Here is a 24,979-nt window from a genome sequence, read left to right on the forward strand (position 1 = left end):
AAAATAATAAATGACTCTTCTGTCAGAGATCCTCACTCTTTCAACCTTATTTGCTTTACAAACGTCTTTCAAAGTAGTTTACGTTTTTACTTGTTATTTACTTCACGCATGATATATCAACCATTTTCATTCAGAATCATTGCTTCACTTCCAAGTGGTTTAAGATTCCAAGCATAGTTTCTCTTATTCAATACTTTCACTCCTTTACCCTCTCTCTCTCTCTCTCTCTCTCTCTCTCTCTCTCTCTCTCTCTCTCTCTCTCTCTCTCCTTCATCTTCTTCTTTTTCTTCTTCTACGCGTTTTTACCTTGCTTTTTGGATGTCAGGAGTCAACATGCCCTTTGCAATTCCCGAATGGAACCAAGCTAAGTTGTTGCCAAGTTCCCATGCATTAGGAACAAACCACATCAATGGCTTATTTACAGAAATGGCGCCCATATTTCAGTCCTACCTCCCCTACAGAAGGAGTACTGCTTGCAACTTCACACTAACTTCTATCTTCTCTAACTTCCTTCGCACGACGGGGAGAATTCTAATTCAAACCCTGTCAGCACATGGGCTGGTTTGGCTCTAACTTTAACTTCGGATCTTTATGTATATAAACATAGCATTTCTTTTGCTGAGAGGCAAGTGCCCGTACTGGCATAAGGCCAGCGTAATCAACAACACAACTTACTGAGAATATGAGACCAAGATGCAAATGCTACCGGCAGCAATGTCCTATTTAAAAAGATAGAGCAGACATGTTCTTCTTAAGGGTCTTATAAGCAGCAAGAAGTAACCAATCAGCAACGATAATATGGTTTTTCTGGATAGCGTTATTCACTATCATAGTAACCGGTCTTTTCTACTGCTTACGCATTCATGACTTTTATTTACATAATTTGCTAATGGTGCTGTCTCAACGTCAGTTTCTGCTTCAAGATCAGACTACTCACTAAACATTTCATCATTGGAAATGAGCTGGCCATTTATTCATACACATTAATGCAATTCTTCATACTTTTCCTGAATTTGCATTTATATATATATATATATTTTTAACTCCTCGAATTCATAGAATGCATAACTCTAACTTTATCTCGTATTTATCATGGCTCGCTGTTAATGCTCAGTGTATCGCTGCAAACGGGATGTCGCTAAATCACTTTTCAGATGCGCAACGCATTTCCTTTTGTTTATATCGGGTTAAAGGAGAGCATTTCTCGCTCCTTCTGCGTTGTTGGGCAAAATATTATTTCCGATATTGTGTCATTAGGGTATCTGTTATCTAGCTTTCAAAGGACACGGATGCTTTATTCTTCACTGCTCTGACTGAACGAGTAAAATAACGATTGATATTTATGTCAACTCCTTCAAGTAGCGTAAGTAGCATAAGGAAGCATGAAAGTGAATAATAATAATAATAATAATAATAATAATAATAATAATAATAATAATAAAGATTTAAGACGGGTTTATTCTAATGATGAAAGGAGTTACAAAAGAAAAATGGAAAACAGCAATGGGATTGTAATTAGTGCACAAACTAGTAACAACATCAGTGATGAAAATGATGGCAATTAACGAAATCAGAAAAAAACCTTATGTTGAAAGAATACACCTTTTTAAAAGTGTTAAAGTGATGTGACTATTTCACTTCCGAGCTTGAAAATTTTCACACGCTTTAAGTATCACATATGCAAGACTGCTAAAGAAACACTAGCTTGCTATACTTGATGTCTTTCTCGTTTCAGCAAGTTCTCAAGATTTTCCCCACTGTAGTTAGAAATAGTAAGAACGCTTCGTATATTTTCGTTTTGAGACTTTTTCCATGAACTAAGACAATCCATGATAGCAACCTTAATTCTGTATTTGCATTCTAACATTTGTTGTGTGAAAACTATAACTAGTCCTTTTTTTTTTTATCTTATCATTCACTTATAAAATGTGGAGCTTGGCAGCATTCACGAACCGGCGCCCACGAACAATGATTACTGGTACTCCTATTAATACTACTACCACTCTGCCTCTCCCCTCTCCCCCACTCAAACCAGCTCCTCCCTTAAACTCCCTTCAGCATAACTGAATTACTACCAACTGTAACACTTTCATAAACACCTAGCTCCTCACAGTCTAAATTGCCCAAGCCTGTTATACCACCTCAGAACCAACTTCTTGATGTCTTAAGCCATGAAATATACTGAAATTAGACTCCTTGCTTACCTTGTTAAAGCACTGGCTACAATGCTCAATTCGGTCATTTGTAATTGTAGTTGGATTAAAAGAGTGGAAGGGCTTTTAAAGTAATTGCACGAGGAGAATGGCATTTGGCAGCCCTGGGTCTAACGAGGGACCATAACTCAGCTTTACAAAGGGCTCCGCTCAGGGCTTTGCCAAGGGCTTCCCTAACTGCTTTGGTCCCGCAAGGCTTTCTGTTATTCTTGAATGCTTTGTTACTGTTGGTAAAATCGGGGAGCTAAATCAAATAAAATTCAAGTATTATTCTTTACTTTCCAGTCTTGTCTGTTTTTTTTTTTCATATTTCTAACTTGTAGCCGCTTAAGCTCAGCGTCTCATAATTCCTTTATCCTTTTAGAGAGTGAAGTTTCGTCGGCTATTCTTAACTAATATTCATTCATTTATTTACTGACATATTTGGTTATTTTTGACAACTGGTGGTAGAAGAGAAAATACACGGAATGAAATGATTTCTTTCACTCTCTTAGTTTTCAAAAATTAGGTAAAGACGTTCACCTTTCCAGTGTGGAATCTTTGGAAACTCATATAATAAATGAAAGCGCAGAAACAGAGTATATTATAGAAAATTACGGGTGAGGGTAACGTAAGGGTTCAACTTCTTCAATTGAATTGCACACATTTACTTTGCTTTTTAACATTAATTAAGAAGAATGAAAGAATACAAGGAAAGTTGAAGAAAATATGTATATCAAATTTACGTTTCAATCATTTGCCGGGTAATGTATAATCGGAGTAATTTTAGCACGAGCACACACATTTAATCTACCGCAGTGAGCTTAAATACTGCCACGAGCACAATAAATTTAATTTAATTCGAAGATTTAACATACTGTAAAATTAAGACAGCAATACTGACCATGCAACCGCAAAATCTCACCGGCTCCCACAGAGCACCTTGAAACGCCAAGGCAGTTGTGCTTAAGGTCTAGCAGAGGTCCTGCGTTGAGTCTCAAGGCGAAGTGGATCCCATTTGAGTTATTGTCCCTCGTTAGAAGCAGCGTTGCAAAGTGCCATTCTCCCCTTGCAATTAGTTTAAAAGCCCTTCCACACATTTTTAATTGCTGATTACCGAAATAAGTAATATGGCAAATGCGATGCCACGGCCGCAGGGAAGAATCTCATTCCAGTCTATATTTCAGGCTCAGAACATAAGGATGTTGGTTCTCGGTTGTTATAACAGGCTTGGAGGATTATGGAATGTGATGAGCTACTTATTTATGAAAGGGTTGGTAACGTTTTTTCTTTAACTTAATTTATGCTGAGATAAGCAACATGAGGAAGAAGGCTTAAGTCCAGGTCTTCCACTGAAAGAAATGAAGAGAGAGAGAGAGAGAGAGAGAGAGAGAGAGAGAGAGAGAGAGAGAGAGAGAGAGAGAGAAATGCATATCTGTATCACGAGAGGTTTTCAATAAAACCTCATTTATTTTATGTGCATTTCGAATGCGATCGAAAAATGCGCTTGGCCAACGACGGATTGAATATTAACGACGAACAAACACGCAGCAGAGAAAAGTCGAAAGGAATAAAATTCAATCTATTACGTTGATTCGCCCATAAAACTGAGTAACGGAGTTCGCGCATGCAAAGAGATTCTGAAGGAAACACTCTTGAGGGTGTCTGAGTTGCTCGTAATTACTTTGTTAGGATTTTGTCCACATAAGTGCAAGCACCATGTTGCTGAATGTAGGAGAACTCATGGATAATTTTCTTGCTATATCTTTTCAATAGAATATGGTCAAGCAGAAATCACATCCTGTGAATATGAACATATGTGTCCTCCGTACTGGCTTTATTATTGGCAAGATAAAATAATATAACACACCGTATGTGACTGAAATAAATAAATAAATAAATAAAGAAATAAAATTATATCTAACTGAATAAGATAAAATACCGTAATATAAAACAGCGTATGTGACTGAAATAAATATATAAATACATAAATAAATAAAATTATATCTAACTGAATAAGATAAAATAATATAAAACAAGGTATGTGACTGAAAAAAAAATTATATATAAATGAATAAGACAAAATAATTTAAAACAGCGTATGTGATCGAAATAAATAAATAAATAAAATTATATATAACTGATTAAGATAAAATAATATAAAACAGCGTATGTGACTGAAATAAATAAGTAAACAAAATTATGTATAACTGAATAAGTAATGAAGTGGAGTGTGTTTTGTTTATGCACTGCACATGGTTAAGTTCAAACTATGACGAAATTTGCTTGCATTTTCTTCTTCTAACAGCCTGTCAAGTAATTTAAATGAACTTATATTAAGCAATACTCCCCCTCGAATCTCGGCGTGCCTTTGATGGTGAATCAGGTGCCGCATATTCTGTGTCAAAGACAAAAAAATGGAACGAACACATCCCTCTGATAGAGGAAAATTATATACATGGAAGTTTTATTGAAGTGTTTGAAATGGATTTCAAAACTAATAGATAATTATTTTTTTTACTTAGGTTCTTTGCATTCAAATAAGATGACGTATATCCTTAAAAAAGAGACAACTTACGTAGGTACAATGCTTATTCAACAAATCATGCAAACAATATCGAAAGCAATTTCATGCTTGATAGCAAAGTAGAGAGAGAGAGAGAGAGAGAGAGAGAGAGAGAGAGAGAGAGAGAGAGAGAGAGAGAGAGAGAGAGAGAGAGAGAGAGATTCGTAACTCCAAGGGAGGATAGATAAAACCCAATGTGTTATGCATTTTGAATGTAAATGACCGACAAACGATAAGACTGAATATTAACAGCCAGTGGTCATGCAACAGAAAAATAGAGCCGATAGGAAATACGAGTGTGTTACGGTGATTTCCCCATAAAGCAGGAATATGGGCTGTATGCACGCCAATAGTAAAAGCAAAGACTTGTCAGAAGAAAAGAAAAACAAAAATGGAATATCAGCTAAGAAGGAAGAGGTCTGAGGACCGTGGGCGAGCTCACGTATTCATGACAAACTCTTTGTGAGTGCTCACATAAAGAAAGAGAGCTTGGCAGAGATCAGCTTTCGAGGGGGTTGTCTGATTGCACTCTTCGTATTCGGGGTCCGGATGTCGCCAGTGTATTCGAAAAAAAGGCTGGTAGCTTTTCGAATGCTTCAACAATGCTAAATATGAGTCCACCACATGAGAAACATGATATGAGCCATTTAAAAAAATGAGTAAATTGTGAGTTTTGAAAGTCTGTAGTTCCTGAGATAACTGCAAAAAATTTGCGTCATGTCTTTTTTTTTTTTTGCTCGTTCCCAGATTTATGCACTAAAACGTGTTGTATCAAGTTCCTGTGGGATAAAAGGCACCAAGATAGTGTTTGTATTGTTATCTTATGTTGTTTCACAAAGTTATATGGTAATGAAAAAGTTTGCTCCAAACCCAACCCCCGGTAAATTAACTTTTTTAAAAAATCTAAAAATATTGTCACATATAGGTAATAAATATTAACAAACAAATAAAAATTTTATGAAGTATGTTAATAGTAATCGTAACTAACCTATGAATAATAGTTAAAGAGAACAAGATAATGGTGATTAATGAAAAATAAAATTTACAAAAATTCACCCCCATAACTAATATCGTCTTGCAGAATTGGCAAACATGAATCAATATGGATTTTATTAATAAATGATCCTCACAAATACAAACCAATAAACATGATTATTATGTTAATAATTATCTTTAAAAACTTGTGAATAAAGAATAATGACAAGAAATTGGTAATTAATGCATAGAGATAATCATTAATGGATGAAAATGCATGTAAAATGGATGATAGCAAAAAATTTTACTCACAAAATATGAGAAATTCTTATGTTGTTGATTATTTTTGTAGCGTAGTCAGTGTCCTTAAATCAGGTGTGGGAAGGCCGGAAATACTAAGCCACGATTTTCATTTGTAAACGCCCATCTGGCAGAAAGACGAAGACATGGCATGATCTATTGTAATTCCATGGAGACGCAGACCCAATCGTCATCATAGAGGTTGGCACTCTTCATGGCACTGGAAGCCACAGATTTTTTTTCACTGTACCTTTTGTTCTTGTTAAAGGTGAGAGATATCTGTTCCGGCCCGCCTCCCTTCAGCAAGAGCTCTTTTGAAAACCTTGTGATATTTTTACTTCATCACTGCAACATCAGCCTGACTGATATCCATGCAGTCAAAGTATTTTTTTGTGCAGTGCCCTGAAGTTGCGGCGGGACTCCATATAGTACAGGTTCAAGGCATGTTTATGGGTAAGGAGGCTGAAAAACACTGGCAAAAGCTGTATACATTCAAGGACAACATCAAGAACAGCTCCAGTTATGTTTCTAGGGTTGGGGTTCATCCCCTCAAGTTCTTTATTGCTGTTCCTCCCTCATACAACTTTTCCATAGTAACCTGGGGCCTCATAGCCATTATTGCAAGAAGGGAAGGAAGGCAGCCTTGGAGATTACTATTTCCTTGTCCATGAAGGTAACAGAGTAGCTCATCGTCTACTTCTCCTTGCTTTCTTCGTCCTTAGATCGCTTCCTCTTCATGGGTTCCCTGCGAATATCACTTTGAAGCAAGTTGTAGTACCCCCAATCACCACGTGGTACCAGTCTTCTTAACAAAGCTTTGATAGAAGAGGCTAAAGTTTTTAGCCTTTTAGCAACGTTAGCAACACATGTTCCTGGTCTACTAACCATTTTTTTTTTACTTTCTCCTGCTGTATCAGGTGTCCAGCCTCATTAATAGAAGGTTGCACTGGTTGGGAATCATCGCTCGCTGGTGGTGGCACTGGCACTGGCTTAAAACTGAAAGTGGTGGCACCCTTGTCCACACCTGTGGGCTACCACAAGAGGATAGATCATCCAAATCTATATCACTATCACTGTTATTGAGATGCATTCACTCTTCATCTGGGGTGTCCCTGTCACTGTAATTGTAATAATATTGAAATCTTGCTTTTTCTTCCCTTTACGTCTTCCCCTCCCTTATTCTCTTTAATATCACTGCTTCCCTCTCTAAATTCACTTATTATAACACTGCCTTACTTTATAACACAACTGTCACCAAGATCTATTACCGGTAAAGGCTTATAATCATCACTATCACCATCATCGGAACACGAAACATCCAAAATAGCTTTACCTTTTCCACAGAGGCCACCGACAGACAGATATTTCCTTATTAGCTTCTTTTTCACACTTATCGTGGACTGCCCGGCCACATCGCACACATCCATTTTGTCTAAACTCCTTGAGTGGCAACATTATCGCCAGATCATTAATGATACCGCCGTTAATTATGATAAAGGTGTCCTTTCACGTAATATTCCGTCCGCGCACTGCTTTACTCTCAAGGAACAATAACAAAAGCGCTGATTGGCTGGCCCGCCGCTCTTCGCACATTTGCTTCGCGAGTAATGAATATTCCTTACAACGGCCCCCGAGAAACATGACTCGTAGATTGGCTGGCCCGTTGCATGACGTATAACAATTAATAAAATTCCCCATCATGCCTTTCAAGAAACACGATGCGTTAAGTGAAAACTTATTTTAAAGAAAGTTTTGACCATATGGAGAATCACATGCTACATTTTTTTACCAGTGCTTGAGGAAGGGATTCCTATTTTAACCAGAATTTCGTTGGAAGTGGCGCATTACGTTTCCCGAGTAATAAACTGATATCTTCTCGGTTGATTGCCGATTTATAAAATATGAAAATACTGGCTTTACAGTAGCAATGTTCACAACACAGAAACAAATCAAATATACACTCATTTAAATCAGTAGCGGTAGCTAAAACAATTAGTTTGAGGGTAAAGAAATTATCAAAGAGGAAATGATGAATAAACTCTTATTAAACTCTTTAAGCAAATACAGACTATACTATCACATTGGTCGCTCCTTACTATCTACTATAACTGAATGAGAGATGCTAAAAGACCAATATCTTTCCACTGGGTTTCTTGTTTAGGATCTAGCTGCCGCATTTAGACACTGATCACAGTTCTGAGGCTTGAGAAAAGTTCATGCAAAATGTTCATGCAATGTTCATGCAAAAGGTATGAAAGGAAAATTAAAAATATAAAAACCCTTGGTATTATTAAACTTTAACAGATAGTTTTCAGTCATCAAAGAAAGTTACATACTTATAGTTAATGCATTTTGTTTAACTGCTCGCAAAATATACTTGAAGTGAATGTAGTTTTCACAGGAAAAACTGTATTTGGGTATCATTTTATCCCTAACGCACGGACATCAGACCATTTGTTTTCGGATGGTCACATTTGTTATCTTGAAGGTGAATACAATTTCATAAAAATAAAAAAATTATCACTTTATCTCTAGTACATGGGCGTTCGGCTATTTATTTTGGGTGGCTGAATTTGTGAACACAAAGGACCAGGGTTCTCACAAAGAACGAATAAATTATAAGTCATAAATCCATTCACATTTTCATACATGTATACTATACAGTGTTGTACTACAGCAGAAGTAGAACGCATTTATAGAGCACATACGAATAATTTATGCAGAAGGTGATTTGAAAGAGTAATTGCTAAATTATACAGAACATTGTTCTAATGAAAAGTTCAGTGGAAAAGAAATCACAATTACAGTACCCTTTCACATGCTGAATCCCGGCGATAATTCTTTAATCTCTCTTTTTAATTGGTGCGGAGTTGTAATCCACCACATAATTACTTGTCAAGAAATCAGGTAAGCATCGAAGGGAGAAATAAGTGAGATTATCATCAGATCTCAATTAATTTTCATATATTAATTTAAAATATATAAAAAAGGAAAGAATCACCAATCATGGGGATTCTGAATAAAATGGTGTCCTAGAAAAGTACATGGTGCATAAGATTGGAATAAAATTTCGATAAATTTAGGCCACAGTAAAAATTGGTTTTGCATGAATGTAATTACGGAGCTCTTCCCCGTGAATTATAACATGATTATAAAATATATGACAATGTTTTAATGGACAGCTCAACCAGGGCGATGGTACTTTTACTTAACTAAAATTGCCAATACAAAAGCTTAACATATCCTTTTAACGCCAAACTGAACAAATTTCTAATAAGAACTCGAACCGAAATATATGTAAAAAAAAAAAAAAAAGATACGCAGGTACATGTGACCTTGTAAACGACGCGCGAAAAAACGTGAGCACAAAATGGTGAAGCCTTCTCAAAGAAAAGCCTAAATAAGCCTGTTTATCAGGATCATGTTCCACTTACCTTTCCCTCATATCCCAGAGTGTTGGCATCTTAAGCGGATCTTCTTCAGCAGAATGTGCGCAGCGCCCTAGGTTCAAGTGCTGGAACAGAATGATGGATTTTTGTTAAGGCAATCAGACTGTGACATTACCTTAGGGTATTATTCAGCTGTGTTTCATCTAAAGATTTTTTTAGTAATTTCCCTAAACAAAGATACTCCAATTTCTCTAATTCTTGTTATATGAAGAGATTAATCGAAAATTACAGCATTCCTGAATAACAGTAAATACAGTTATAACTGAGAACTGTTTGATATCCCTACAGTATGTAGTTGTCAGGAAAATTTTCTTATTTTTCTTTTCTTTATTATTCCCTCCACGAAATCATTCCTTTTTTCCCATTCAAAACCTGACATTTTTCCACCTATGTTAATTTCCTCTTGTTAGCATACTTCTTGTCGGTAGTTATGGTTTACAATTGTTTTTTCACATTTATTTTTCTCTGACACTGTTCTTGTCGTTTACTATTTCTTTTCTACATTTTACTTCATGTATCTCCTTAATATTTGCATTTATTTCGATATATGCTGATTGGTGCGATGATTAGTCAAGAATAATTTCATGAACATAATAACATAATATATTTTCTTTTTAAAGATAAATGAAGCATCCTTGACAGGATGAACATGGACTTCAGCTTTGATGGAAGGAAATAAATAACAGTTACGTAAAAATAAATGGGAAAAACTTAGGAAACGTACAAAAAATAGTACGCAAGAGTAGATCAAGGTACTCAACATGCCATGCAATTAGAATCTTGAAGCTTCCCATAAATCGCAATCAAAATACCAAGAATTGCTTCAACGATATTCGGCAACTGGAAATATTCGACATTTTCTCAGCACCACCTCCTCATTCATTTTCTCTTTACTCCTCATCTCCCCCTTTCTTTAACTCGAACCCTTTACTCAGTTTCCATCTTCTCTTTCCCTTTACCTCTCATTGGATCCTACTTCGTGGAATTCCGTTATCATCCGCATCCCTCGAGGAATGTGATTGCGAAGTATCGCAACAAGAGTCAACGCTCCCACGATCCTAAGGAATTTAAGCCTACGAGAAAGATCCGCTGCGAATTTTCTATAAAAGATTTCTCCTTTGTTCGGGTGGAAATAAGCGATATTTCGCTCCTTTATTTTGGGTGTTTTCATGACTTATAGCCAAGAGAAATGAATGTCGGCAGGCCTGTCACAACTGCAAGGAGATAAATCCAATTTGTATTTATCTACGATCTTGGCTCTTTCTGCTTTTTCTTCAATTCCATAAATGTATTTAACGTTTTGTTCCATAATGTTACTTTTAATGGTTTTAATTTTATTTTAATTTGTAGGATATCGTATGTATAATTATTTATATCAATTAGTCTGAATTCGATCTCGAAAGGGAATTTTTTTTTATTTTGATTAGAAAATATGAGGAACAAGTCTGATGGAGATTTTAAAAAAACACAGATAAATATACAATCGTTTGGTTTTAAATCCGTTGAAAATTCTCTGAAAAAAAAAGGTTTTCTAGCTGAGGTAATTGCCCTCATTCCTTTTTTTTTTTTTTTTTTTTTTGAAAGATTTGTGAAGATTTCTCTATTTCCACTCGGATTTGAACTACGAAATAGCACCAGGGGAATAAGTTAATTTTTCGTCTGTTAGTTTGACAGATTACAGAAGCCCACATCAGTCCTCATAATCTGTTTTACATCAGACCACAGACAAGCAAAGGACAGGTACTGGCATAAGGCTGTCTTAATCTAAATCAACCCAAAACATGTTGTTTTTCCCATAAAATCATAGGAAAATGCCCTGTTACAGTAAAGTACTTGATTCTTTGTTCACTGATAAGTCAATACAATTTTTCCAGTAGATGGTTCATCCTTCAGTGAGGTGGTGAGCAATTAATCTTTTATATACTCCACACCCTGAAAAATAGCATCTATTGTTAGATTTTAGTATGTAAATTTGCCACCGATATGCGCATTTATACTAAGTTACGTTTCGATTAATTTGTGCAATTTATCCTAATTGGCCACATGTACGTATGTTATGTTAAAATGCTTGCTACCTTGTTTTCAATTGAGAAGTCTGAAAAAAAAGCATTCGAGTTAATAGTATAAGGAAATTTCAACAATTTCTTTCTTCAAATACATATCTTATGTTATTTTATACGAAAAACCACTTCATCATATAAAAGAAATAAAAAAAACATTAATAAGTATGTGATTACCGCAAAGAAACATTTATTCACAACTAAACACACTATCCTACAGAAGAAGTGCTTCAATAAAAAGAAAATGCATAGTTTAAACGACCGGTAGAAATAACTTTCCTTTTATGAGAAAATTCAAGGCTGGATATAAGTTAGAATACTTCTTCGGTAAACAGAAAATATTTTAAGCAAACAAGACCCCTGCTTGGAAAAGCAAACACTCAGCTTTTAGCAAACAAACCTCCTGTTCTATACAAACAGCAACTCTATTTGATAAACTGCAAAATAAAATCATCCCGTGTGGCAAGTAAGGAACAACAAATAACTTTAAAGAAAGGCTTTTGGTTAGTCTTGAGCCTATGACTTGAGTGAATGCGGATTTGTTTTAATACAAAAAGCAATAAAAACTAATTTTATTTCCTTAATTAGCTAATAGGTGAAGAAAGACACTGGAAGGTTAATTGTGTCACATACTCTGATTCTTGATATATATATATATATATATATATATATATATATATATATATATATATATATATATATATATATATATATATATATATATATATATATATATATATATATATATATATTATTGTATATAAATAGACACACATATATGCATACAGATTAGAAGGAAGAACAGAGTTTCATCGTTGTATGAAGCATGGAAAACAATGATGATTGCTTATCAAGGTTTAAATATTGGACTGGGTAGTTTGACAGATGCTGCAACTGGTTTCTGAGAAGGACGAGGAAGAGAAGGTAAAGTCAGTGTGTCTTTCTTGCTTATCTCAAGGGAACACAAACCGAAATCATTCCCGTAAAAAATGGGCAGCTTAATAAAGCAAGAATGATCATTCAAGGGAGGGAGAGGTGAAGAGTGGGGTGTTCTGTAAGTGTAGCTGATTGCCTTTGATTCTATTTGAAAAAGGACGAAAAGAAACTTACAAAATATGAGAGCAAGAGAAGAGGGATTCATGTCAACGTTCTGCTAACGAAATTAATAAAATCGTGAAACCGTTTTAAAAACTTTTAAAAGAAGGCTTAGGAATTTTACCTTTGGGATATCTACTGCACAACCCGAAAGTAGTCTGAACTTCTAAAATTTGAATTACGTTCCCAATGTAATGTTAAATCCCTATCTTACACTATTTAATTCTGCTAATCGATTTTGTGTATGAGATATGTCCCTTATAAAAATGAATTCTTCTGGTATTACTGAATCAAATATGATGATGATATACAGTAGCTATCAACAACAATATATATAATAATAATAATGATGAAAACTGGGTGCCTGGTCATTATGCATAACTATTACTGTAAAATCTACACCATATCCAACAACTACCTGACATAAGAAAGAAAGAAAGAGAGAGAGAGAGAGAGAGAGAGAGAGAGAGAGAGAGAGAGAGAGAGAGAGAGAGAGAGAGAGAGAGATGAAAACCTCAAAGGAAACAAGATGACAACGCACCTGATGACGGTTTGACAACTCTACGGGATTATCTACCAGCATTTCATTTCCCCTTTTTTTTTCCCTTTTAGTAAGCATCTAAATGAAATAAAAAAGATATTGATAATATTCAGACCAGCTTGGCTTATCCACAAACGCTTTGAATACCGTTGTTTTCCAGCACCACATTATAGTTATCGTTGGCGTTACGAACGTGTGGTTTTCGTATAAACATACCCACATTTATATTCAAAATATAATGAAAGTAACTCAAGGATTACATCCAGATGTTGAAACAAACAAAAGCCCCCAAAATCTTGAAATCGTACGAGTTTCTCATGAAAAAAGAGGCTGTAAAACAGTACATGCATTTACTAAAGAAAGTCCTTTTATGATATAAAAGTGCAGATTAAGTAATATTTGCGCATTAAGTAAAAGAAGGAAAAATGAAAGAACATAAACTTCATATATATCTACATCTCTCATGCATGGTGAAAGTTTATATTCATAATCGTATGTTTTTGTCTATGTAGTATCAAGTAAATTTGAGAGATGACAAATTGATCTGATATCCAACTGTCTTGATAACTACCATCATGATTACTACTGAAAAGGAATATCTCTGCAAACAAACAATGCTCAATAGGAATTTATATCGAAGATAGTGTTGGTTGCATTGTAGGCGGGTTAGCTTTTCTCAGTGTGAGGAATGTGATGCATATATACATGAGGATCAAAAGTTGTATTCAGGATTGGACCATGCTAAGCTTTACCAAAACTTCCTACGATCTCCACAGTCTTGGAAGAAAGTTTGAGCTGGCAGATGTTACTGTAAAGTAGCACGAGCTCCTTTCTCTGTTAGGAAAGAAGTCTATAATGGGAATGTTATCTTCTTAGCAAAATATATCAGTATATGTTGGCCTTATTCCTGAAGTATTTGACACAGACTACTACTTAGGATAGTACAAAGATGTCTCGTGAACTCTTAACGTCATGAGGATATTCAGAATGCAGAGAGAGAGAGAGAGAGAGAGAGAGAGAGAGAGAGAGAGAGAGAGAGAGAGAGAGAGAGAGAGAGAGAGATACTACAGAATTGTTGGAGATGTTCATTGGAGGAAGGGAATAAAGACAATTTGAGATAAATGAGTCAACAGCATCATGCATTGGTCGCCCGTTGGTCATACAGCACTTAAATTTGGGAAAGGAAAAAACACAGGAATAAATAAACAAAGACGCTTGCAGTTCCGGGGAGCCAAACTGTATTTAAAGTGAGCCCCTTGTATCAAAGCTGGCTATGCAAAGAACCAAATGATATTCGACTGACCTATAATTAAGAGCAGAAATAATAACAAGGAAATGGGATGTTATAAATTGAAGGTCGAGGGAAAAATAAAAGAAATTTATTTAATTTTACTAGTAATGATTCCTAGCTAAGGATATATAGAGCTAAAAATCCGTAATATACGGATACTGTAACCTAATATATATATATATATATATATATATATATATATATATATATATATATATATATATATATATATATGTATATATATATATTACTTATATATACAAATATATTTACATATATATATAAGAAAATAATTAGCAATGATCCGATTCCGAAAAAGAGCAACGATGCAACAAGTACATTTCTAAAATCTTGCCTCATCGCCTAAAAGCATTTCTTGCGTGCAGACACCTGTTATAGTAACAGCAATGAACAATAGTGATAAGTCTTCATTATATGCTGTTGCGCTGGGCTACCTAAAAGTAATTCTTGTTTCTTTTGAAAACAATTAATTTTACTTTCCATAATTTCCTTCTTTTAAATTTCCTTTTTCATTAATTTAAAACTATTTGCTTTTGCTTTTCATACGTTCTTTCTTTTACATTCTTATTTTCTCCTGCGTAAGTGTTATTCCTTCTTCATTCACTTCACTGATTTTCTTTGGCTCATAATATCACTGTTCCTCAATCTGTGTTATCTCCTGTCACTGTCCTGTCTTTTCCTTGCTTTTCGTTGAGCTGACACCTGTTGCAAATTTCCAATTCAATTTACTTCTGAAAATATGGCCGAGGAATCAGTATCAAAATGAAAAGCGAAACGCCTCTGGTGGTTGACGAGTCCAGAATTCATCATTATTTCTCTTGTCATTTTCAACACCTTATCACACTGGGTAAGTGCCCGTGCTGGCACTCAGCCAACTAAATTCACAGGAATTTTTCGCCAGTGAATCACGGCAGAGAATTAATTTTTTTTTTGTAAAATTTACTTTCTGATGCCCTCTTCCATATATGTGACTTTTCACCATTATCTCTTAATATCGTTTGCTTCGTTTTATTGGCGTTTCTCCACGTCAGTTCCCCTTTTCTTCTTCGTTCTTCTCCATATTTTTTCCACTTTCGATTCCATCATTCCTTTCTATTCATCCTACCTCTTGTCACTTCCTTTCTCTTCATTTCCCCACAGATATCCTCGTACTTCTATCTTTATCTCTACGTCTTATTGTGTTTTCCTCTTCTTTTTTTTATTTTTCGTCTTTTTTTTTTCAACCTTATCGCCATTACCACTTTCTCTTCTTGCTCCTCTTTTTCCTCACACTATCCCCTCTAATTCTCTTTTCCTTTGATTCTCTCTCCCTTTTTACCCATCTAACCCTTATGCTTCAAAGTTTCTTCAAATCTCCTTTTCAAAAAAACATTTTTTTCTTCCTCTCAATCTTACTCTAACGCTGTCTCATCACGGAGTTTTTCATGTTTGTGAAGTGCAGAAGCTTGAACATCTTCACAGCCTCTATTTCAGTAGTCTTCATGCAATACTGAAGAGAGAAATGGAGTATTAAGATCATTTATATAATTTATATATATATATATATATATATATATATATATATATATATATATATATATATATATATTTATATATATATTATATAATATATATTATATATATGTATATATATATATATATATATATATATATATATATATATATATATATATATATATATATATATGTAGACATACTTCACAGTCTATTTTAGTAGTCTTCAAATATATATATATATATATATATATATATATATATATATATATATATATATATATATATATATATATATATAGTCTTATATATATATATATATATATATATATATATATATATATATATATATATATATATACACACACACACTAATATATATGTGTATATATATAAATAAAGATATAATAGACACACATACATACATGCATATATAATAACAAACATACATGTATATATAATATATATATATATATATATATATATATATATATACATATATATACAGTGTATATATATATACATATCAAGACTACTGAAATAGAGGCTTTTGAAGTATGTCCAGGCTTCTGTATCTAAACATTTAACAAACATGAAAACTCCATGATGAGACCGTGTGTGTGATTTGAGAGAGAGAGAGAGAGAGAGAGAGAGAGAGAGAGAGAGAGAGAGAGAGAGAGAGAGAGAGAGAGAGAGAGAGCAATTTCTGAGTCACACGATACCTGAATGCTTAAAACATGAGGTTTGCTTCTCTAACTTTCAAGAAAGCCTATATATTTCAACACTAAGTGACATGTGAACGGACTTATTAACGAGAATTCAGTGGAGAGACAGGTTAGGTAATACGATAAAAGGGCTTTCATAGCATCAACTAAGTAGTAATGAGTTTTAAAAAATGTCTGTGTGGGTGGGTAGTTGGGAATTGGGGAGAGTGGGACGATAATCATTAACGAAATGCATTACTCTTATATAATTTAAGTTCCATACACAATGGATTGCAGCCAAGAAAAGTCTGTTACTGAAAAAGCTAATATTTTGAGTGTATGTTTTCCTTTCTTCCTAGATGTATTATTCACATAGTAACTGTTTCCTTCTTTTTATTCAAAATAATTGTTGGCTCGTAATCTCTCATCTCTTGCCATTTTCTTCTTGTGATTCTACAATCAATCTTGGTGTCAGTGGTCCCTTGATGTTACGATACCAGAATACCTAAAACAATCATTCAATCTAATATCGATCAGTTTCCTTATGCCATTATCATTTAACTCACTATTCCACATCCTTGACGGATATGTTGTAAAGTAAGTGTAATTTTATTCATTTAATTATAACAGCTGGAGGGTTATGGATTGACTACATCTTTTCAGATCCACTTATCGAATGTCAAAGTTCGCGCTGGCTATTAGTTCCTTGGGTGAAAGCTGCTTACAGTCTACATCGTGTCTCTCTCTCTTTTTCTCTCACTAGCATACTTGTTCGCTCACGTACACACATATTCCACGTGTCCTCCTGTGCTTATAACAGTTCCTAAACCTTTTGGTAGAATCCTAAGCAGTTGCCTGAGTCACATACCACAGGGATAAAAAACCCAACTTGTCGATATCTTTTCTCAAAAGATATCGGTTTTATTTTGGTCTTCCTTTCCAAACACAGAACGAATGTGCTTTCAACTTTACTGTAACTTCTTCCAGATCAAACTTCCTTCTGCGACTGTGAAACCCGTACGAAGTTTGGCAGGACTTGTCATGGTCCTCCACCGAATTGAACTTCTGATCCTCATGTATATATGCAATACATTTCTCACCTGGGGGAAATCTAACCAGCTTACAGGACCACCAACAATCCCTCAGATAAGAACGCAAGTAGAGTGATGTTAGTTTACAGAGAAATTCCCTTCTCAGCACAGATGATCTTGGACAGTGTGACGCCAGTCTAATCAATTATTCGTTCCCACAGGTTTATGAAGACTTCAGGGATCTTTATACCTCACAGAAAAAAATCTTTATAAAGTATATTTAGGGACAGACTGCTAGTTCTATGCCAAATATATAAACTGGACATATTCGGTGATCATGCACATGATAAATCATTTGATTAGTATCATTAGCTGAGAAAAGGCTCACCAATTTCAAATGAAATTCTTCCCTACATTTGGCATCCTTTAAAATACTAGCCAACTATGCAGAGCTTTCCTAAAAGAATTCCACATCTAAGCGATAATTCCAAATCAAAGTAATTCTGAACATTTTCGAATTAAAACAATCTGAGTTAAAATAATTCTAAAAAAGAAATAACCCTGTCCAAATAAGAATTACTTCTCCAAAGTACTAAATACTTAAACGAAAACGCTTCTTTAAGTTATTTTGAAAAAAAAACACATTCACAAACTATGAGTCAAAGGAAAAAAATATCCCTTATTTCCACTTTAACCGGGAGAGACAGATTTTAGAGAAAATACGCTGCATTCTTGATCTGAGCGAAATTCCCAGGGATCGTGGGAGCGTTGAATCTTGGAATGCTTCGCCATCACGTTCCTCAAGGGATGAGGATGATAACAGAATCCCAGGAAGAGTGGACGAGGGTAAAGGGGTGGGGGGGAGAGGAGGGAAGACGGGGAACGAATGTAGAAGGCGGAGGAGGGGGCATGATGAAAGATTAAGCAAGGGAAAGATAAGGAAAAGAAAAAAATAACACAATGTAATACTTTTGGGAATATAGAAGAGAAAGGAGAGAGAACTTGAAATTAAAAAGAAAGAAGAGGATACCGCGAAGATGAGGCGTTGGAGAGAAGGAGGATATGAAGCACTGGGAGGATGCAGCTCGAACAATATTGTGTATGTGCATGTCGCTGTGCATCGTTGTTTCTCAACCAGGCAGCGGTTCGAATCCCAATGGTGACGAAACACCTATTAATTATAATTCCCTTTGGGTGTACGTTATTATCGCGGTATCGTTAACTATATATAAAACGATATTTGTGGTTAATATTTGTGAATATAAAAAACGTCAAAGTGTACATGAAACACACACGTATATATATATATATATATATATATATATATATATATATATATATATAATTTTATATATATATATATATATATATATATATATTATATTTACATATATATACACATATATATGTATATGTATATATACATACATATATTAGGCAATTTATATACAGCCTACATATATATATGAAATGATTTTAAAGTGATATCCCTCAATTGCTAATAGGCATCTCTGACAAAATCACCAATTCCTGCCCCTACACATCCTTGTATAAAAATCATTAATTTAAGTAAGGTAGCTGTAGACGCGCATATATGAACGTACATGGACTAATTTGTCTTACGCAAGTCAATATGTTATGTGACCAATTTACCAAATTCGCCTTCGCGTTATTCTGCTTGTACAGAGAAACAAGACTTCCACGTACATTCCACATGAACAATAGGGCTGTTCTCGGTATATATCGGTAACCAATAAGTAATGGATGATGTTTAGAAGAGCTTGAACTCGATCGATAGGTCCAAACCATAGCTTTTTTTCTTTTTCCTTCTTCGGCCTCTAGTCGACCAGCTGGGCGATGTCTGTAAGCGTAAACAATCCATTTTCTGACTGCCGAAGAAAGGAAAGACTGAGATCTTGTAAACTAACTATCACTTGCAACACCTGTCTCCACCGGATTTTTAGAAAACTATGTATTTTTCATGTCGCTGTACATTTAAACCACCATACCTGTTGTGTAATAGCTAGTTGTTTATGTTACGGTATGTAATCAAGGCTTTCAAACGTTTATAAATATATGTAGGTCTGTAAATAGATGGGTGCATAAAATATTCGTGAGTCATCCAGTAGAAAGAAAACGACAGATCTCAAGCAACACAGCTAATTCGTCAACTAACAACAGGTGAATCTTTAAGATAATGAATGAATCAGTCAGGAGACAAAGCAAGAAATAGTGGAAAAAAGATAAAGCAAATATGAAGAATGAAAGAAGAGAGCTTCCATTATTAATAAGAAAATGGAAAAAATACCCATTTAAAAAAAGTTTGTAATTTTGGCAAATATAATAAACAGATGATAGCTCTGAAAAGTCAACGTGGGTAAGAAATGGTTTTAGAAGTTTAAAATAACGGAAGTAAATAGAAAATAAAAAAGAGAGGGTGGGGGGACATGGAAACAGAACGTAATTCGATAATGTGAAATCCTCATACAAAATACGGAGATAAAGATAATGATAAAATACTAAGGTAAAGATAATGATTAAATGAACAGCGAAAAGGGAGGGAGGTAGAAAAAACAAAAACTATATCTTAAGAGAAAATCAATGAATTAAACGCTGACACGAGAACATGAATTATCTTTAATTTTACATTTCACATTTACATACTAATCATAACAGACAGTTAACCACTGATCTATGCAGCACGAAACAACTGGGCTCTTTCTCGAATATTTTACTACAACAAAATTACCTTTTAACCCGACATTATTTTCATATCATCTTGTATTCTCGTTTTAAAACTTTCAAGAAGAGAAAGAACTACTTTTATAATATTATCCTCTTGTAACTTTCGAAATGTGATGAGATTCGCCGGATTATGTAAATTTGGCCACGATACCATTTACAGGAGCTTCAGTCCTTCAACTTCTTGACTACGAATAAAAGGCGAGAGAGAAAAATTAAATCCGAATTATGAAGGTAAGTGGGATAGTTTCTTAAGACAAGAATGAAGATATAGGATGCTGCCTGGGATTCCTACTGCCATTACACTATGATAAGTATTCCAAGCCTCCTGAGGATCGTGATATGCTGGAGCGAGGAAGGTGGTGATTTTTAATTTTGATTTGTGTTTTAACACATTATTTGTTACATATGTTCAGAAGTGTACAAATCAATAATAAATTCTTAGTTGAAATATGTGAGGACTAATCATATTTACTTTTATAATGGGTGTTTGTCTTTTGAATTTTTGATTGCCTTTGAAATTTCCTCGAGCATCATTTTTATTACGTATGTGTGATAGTTTTTTCCATATCAAAACCATTTTGCTTTACGGAGAATTCACGCAAATGATCATATCAAGCACCTATGAATTAATTTCGAGATAATTATATTTTTAGGTAGTTATATTCAATGAGCTGTCTTTTTTATTTACAGCAATTCTGATAATCTCTCATCGAATATTTCATTATTCTAATTTTTTAATTATTTACAATTGTGTAAAAAAAAATTATTACGTAACTTCTACTTAAACACTCTGATATTTTTCTGGCGACTGATGATTGTTTTGATGTTAAAATATTTTTATGTAACAATGGCTCATCTTTTAAAGAATCAAATATCCCTTTGTTCTACGTTTATCTGGAAAAGCGTAATAAGATCTTCGATCAGTCACTTTTCCTAGGGTGTGTTACGCACTTTTCAAAAATTAATGTAATACAAATTACTCTGTAAAAATAATGGTAGAGATACTGGTATTCTCACGGTGCAATTAATCTTCCACTTACTTTGAAAATGGCAATGGGGATATTGTCACGTTCGGAGGATTAAGCGCGTAAAATGATGAATCAAACTTTATTCCTTCCGATATGAATGTTACATAATAAATATTCAGCACCATTAGAGAAATACACTTTTAAATGAACAAACACACCTTTTATTTTTCTAAAGACGAACATGGGAACTTGTATGATAATATGTACACAACTTTGAGAGTAAGATGCATTCATCATTGATTATCTCCAGTAGGGGAGATATGTTTTCAGTCTATAAGAATTAGTAAACAAAATATATTTATGTAACTGTGAATGTGAGTAACTGATCAACTTTGTTAGCTTCTATTTCACTTATGGTTCTTTGAACTAGAGCTTTCTCTAGATACGCTAATTCGTGTTTAGTTACTCTAAATATTTTGCATTTATTATTTAATTTCATTAACGTTTTCTTTTTATATCTGTGAAAATGGGTTCGTGGTTCTGGAGGCTGACTGTTTGAAAAAATAATGAATAATTCTAAGCTATCATAATGTACTACGTACGAGAATCTCTAAGAGCCACTTTATTTCATATATAATACACCATGAAAAAAATACATGGGAAAATATGGCTGAACTACGTTTACTATTTTAAGTTTTTTTTTCTTTTCAGAAACTCTCAGCTTCGAAAACAGATTGTCACACCGTCCTTTTTTTTTCTCTCTCTCTCTCTCTCTCCCTCACATGTATGCAATGCTTCCACTTTACATTGCCCTTGCCCCCTTTTTCTTATTCCTCAAGGAATTTGCTTTCTATCTCTTCACCTCGTCGAGTCCCTCTTGCGTTCCCTCCTGCTCTCCTCTCCACGTGTTCTCCACGGATTTCTTTTCCACTTCTGCCTCCTCCTTCCATTCCTCCTCGGGCTTTTCCTCCCTTCTCTTCCCCGTACCCTCTTCAAGGAATTCTGTTATCATCCGCATCCCCTGAGGAATGTGATCGCGAAGTATTGCAAGATTCAACGCTTCCACGCTCCTGGGGAATTTGGCCTAAGAGAAGGAACGTCTCCGTATTTCCTATAAAATCTTTCTCGTCCGGATAAAGCGTAAATAAGTGATAATTTACTTTTTATTTTATTTTTTTTTTTGACAGAGAGAGATCTCATGGTACGTTGCGAGAGGAAATCACTAAATTTAAGGCACAATGGTGGTTGATTTAGATTAAGCTGGATTGTGACAGCATGGAACGTAGTTTCAGTGCGTTAAATTCAGAAAGGGATTAGAAGGCTTGATGCAGACATCACGATATACCAACCAACTGGGATGGCAAGCCATAAAACAGAGAAAGTAATTTGTTTTGTTTTTCTTAACATAATTTTTCAGACATAAAATTCTGCTTTCGGTACTGGCATGACTTATAGAATATTTCCTTACATGTATCATCTCAAATATATTCAGTGCATAACCGTTGCATAATGTGGTTGAAATACTGAATCTGGAAACTTAGTAAGTGAAACTTACCGTTACTTTGATTCTACATCCATTCAATTCTCACTGGAATTACTTGGTCAAACCTTTGATAGGTTTCACGTACGGCTTACTGTAGCATTCTGTACCTCTGGAAATAAAGGTATGTAAAATTATAGCCTTATGTATGTAACGTGGCATAAATGGGTTATGTAACAGGAATCGAAGAATTATACACATTCATGGCAAGGGTTTACTTTTTCACAGGCTAAATCCCATACTGAATAATAATAAGTTGCTTGAAAACAGTGTTGTGATTACGGAAAAAAAGCAAAGCTGCTGGGGAACATCTTTACACCTAAAAGGAACCCCGCAAATAGCTAGATGTGTGAGTGTCTACATTATATTTAAGAGAGTAAGCTATCATGTAAGGGGCAGGCAGACCAGGGCTCTCTCTCTCTCTCTCTCTCTCTCTCTCTCTCTCTCTCTCTCTCTCTCTCAACCCGGAACCAGCGTATGAAATGGGAAAGATTACTCGACACACAACACCTGTCTAGATTTCCAATTCGGAGGTGTCTAACTTCTCTTCCGTTCAAACACATACTCGAGAATGACTGCCGTAGATATTAATCGGAAATAATCCTTTTTTTTTTTTAGTATATCACAATAATAGGGAATACAAACGGGTCCCCATTTATCAGGAAAAGAAGAAAGACATAGCACAAAGAACTAGCATATTACTAATTATCTGTACAGCAAAGTTAAGCAGTGAACATAAATATTCATTATGACTCCTTAGTGTGTGCGTCTAGTCAACTGCTGTCTTCTAATTACTTGATATTTTACATACCTCTCCGCTGAAGGGATGAATTAATTTCTTAATACCAGGAGAACAGCTCCCCCCCCAAAAAAAAAAAAAAAAGATGAAGCTGCACGCGACAGCTAACATTAATATAAACAAAAATCATAAGGAAATTAAACCATTAAAACGAAATTTAATTAACTATCTTTATCGTTAAAATGCTGTCATCATCATCTCTGTGGGTCTGCTTAATTAACGATTCAAAAGCCTAGAAATGCGGAGGTGGTATAATGATGTTTCATTCTAAAAGCTCTTATGCATTAATTATAATCTGACGGCGCTGTGGAAATCAACGCCAGCACTTAGCCTTCTTCTTATTAACGATTAATCAGGTCTCAAGTAGCAATAAATTACATGACCGATTTGGACGGAGTACCAGAGATATTGCAGTTAAGCCGCACATGATCACGCATACAGACATACGCATATATGTATGTATGTATGTATATATGTATTTATGTATGTTAACAGAATTGATTTAGGAGCAAGAACTAAAATGACCACATATGCACCTTTTGAATGTGTACATAGAGGCCCTCTTCATTAAGAATTATGCGATATTCAGAACCTACCCACCCACCTGATAAATATGGTCATAAAAATTCTTGATCAAGGGATGGTTACTCTATAACACACTTAGTTATTCGCTTTTGTCTGGCATGTACATATTTCGATCATGTTCATTTCAGGTCTAACATTTCTGTTATTCCTTCAGCCCAGCAATTCCTTGTACCGTCTGTCCTTGGCCCTATAACATTTTGGGCCACATATCTCTTCATGAATCAGTTTTCTGCCGTTGTACGTATACGTCAAAGTACGTGCATAGCATCCAGTTCATCTTTATCGCTGCTGCCTTATCCCCTGAACCACTTTCAGGTCGTAGAATCTCATTTCTAAACATACACTAAGTGTTTGTCTCTCTACCTGACTCTTTAATTAATTATTTATCTGAATAGTTTCAATAATAATAATAATAATAATAATAATAATAATAATAATAATAATAATAATAATAAGAAGAAGAAGAAGAAGAACAACAACAACAACAACAGAGAACTCGCATCATGATTTGAAATAGAAAATCATATTATTTAGAAAAGCACATATACGGGAGATCATCTTCCTTCCAGTTAGGAAGCTGTTGAATATCTATATTAAGGCTTGAAAAGCTTCCGGTTCAAATA

The 24,979-nt window shown here is 34.6% G+C and overlaps 1 long non-coding RNA gene across 2 annotated transcripts in view; it reads right to left on the reverse strand.

Moving 5' to 3' along the window:
- LOC136839605 (uncharacterized) overlaps nucleotides 1–24,979 on the reverse strand; it is a 512,627-nt gene that overhangs the window by 80,780 nt on the left and 406,868 nt on the right. For both annotated transcript variants that reach the window (XR_010853393.1, XR_010853394.1), the window contains exons 6-7: nucleotides 22,988–23,084; nucleotides 9,468–9,547 (exon numbers count right to left, since the gene is read on the reverse strand). This is a non-coding gene — a long non-coding RNA (uncharacterized lncRNA). The remainder of the gene's footprint in view (nucleotides 1–9,467; nucleotides 9,548–22,987; nucleotides 23,085–24,979) is intronic.

The sequence above is a fragment of the Macrobrachium rosenbergii genome, chromosome 6 (genome assembly GCF_040412425.1).
Source record: "Macrobrachium rosenbergii isolate ZJJX-2024 chromosome 6, ASM4041242v1, whole genome shotgun sequence".
Classification (NCBI taxonomy): domain Eukaryota; kingdom Metazoa; phylum Arthropoda; class Malacostraca; order Decapoda; family Palaemonidae; genus Macrobrachium; species Macrobrachium rosenbergii.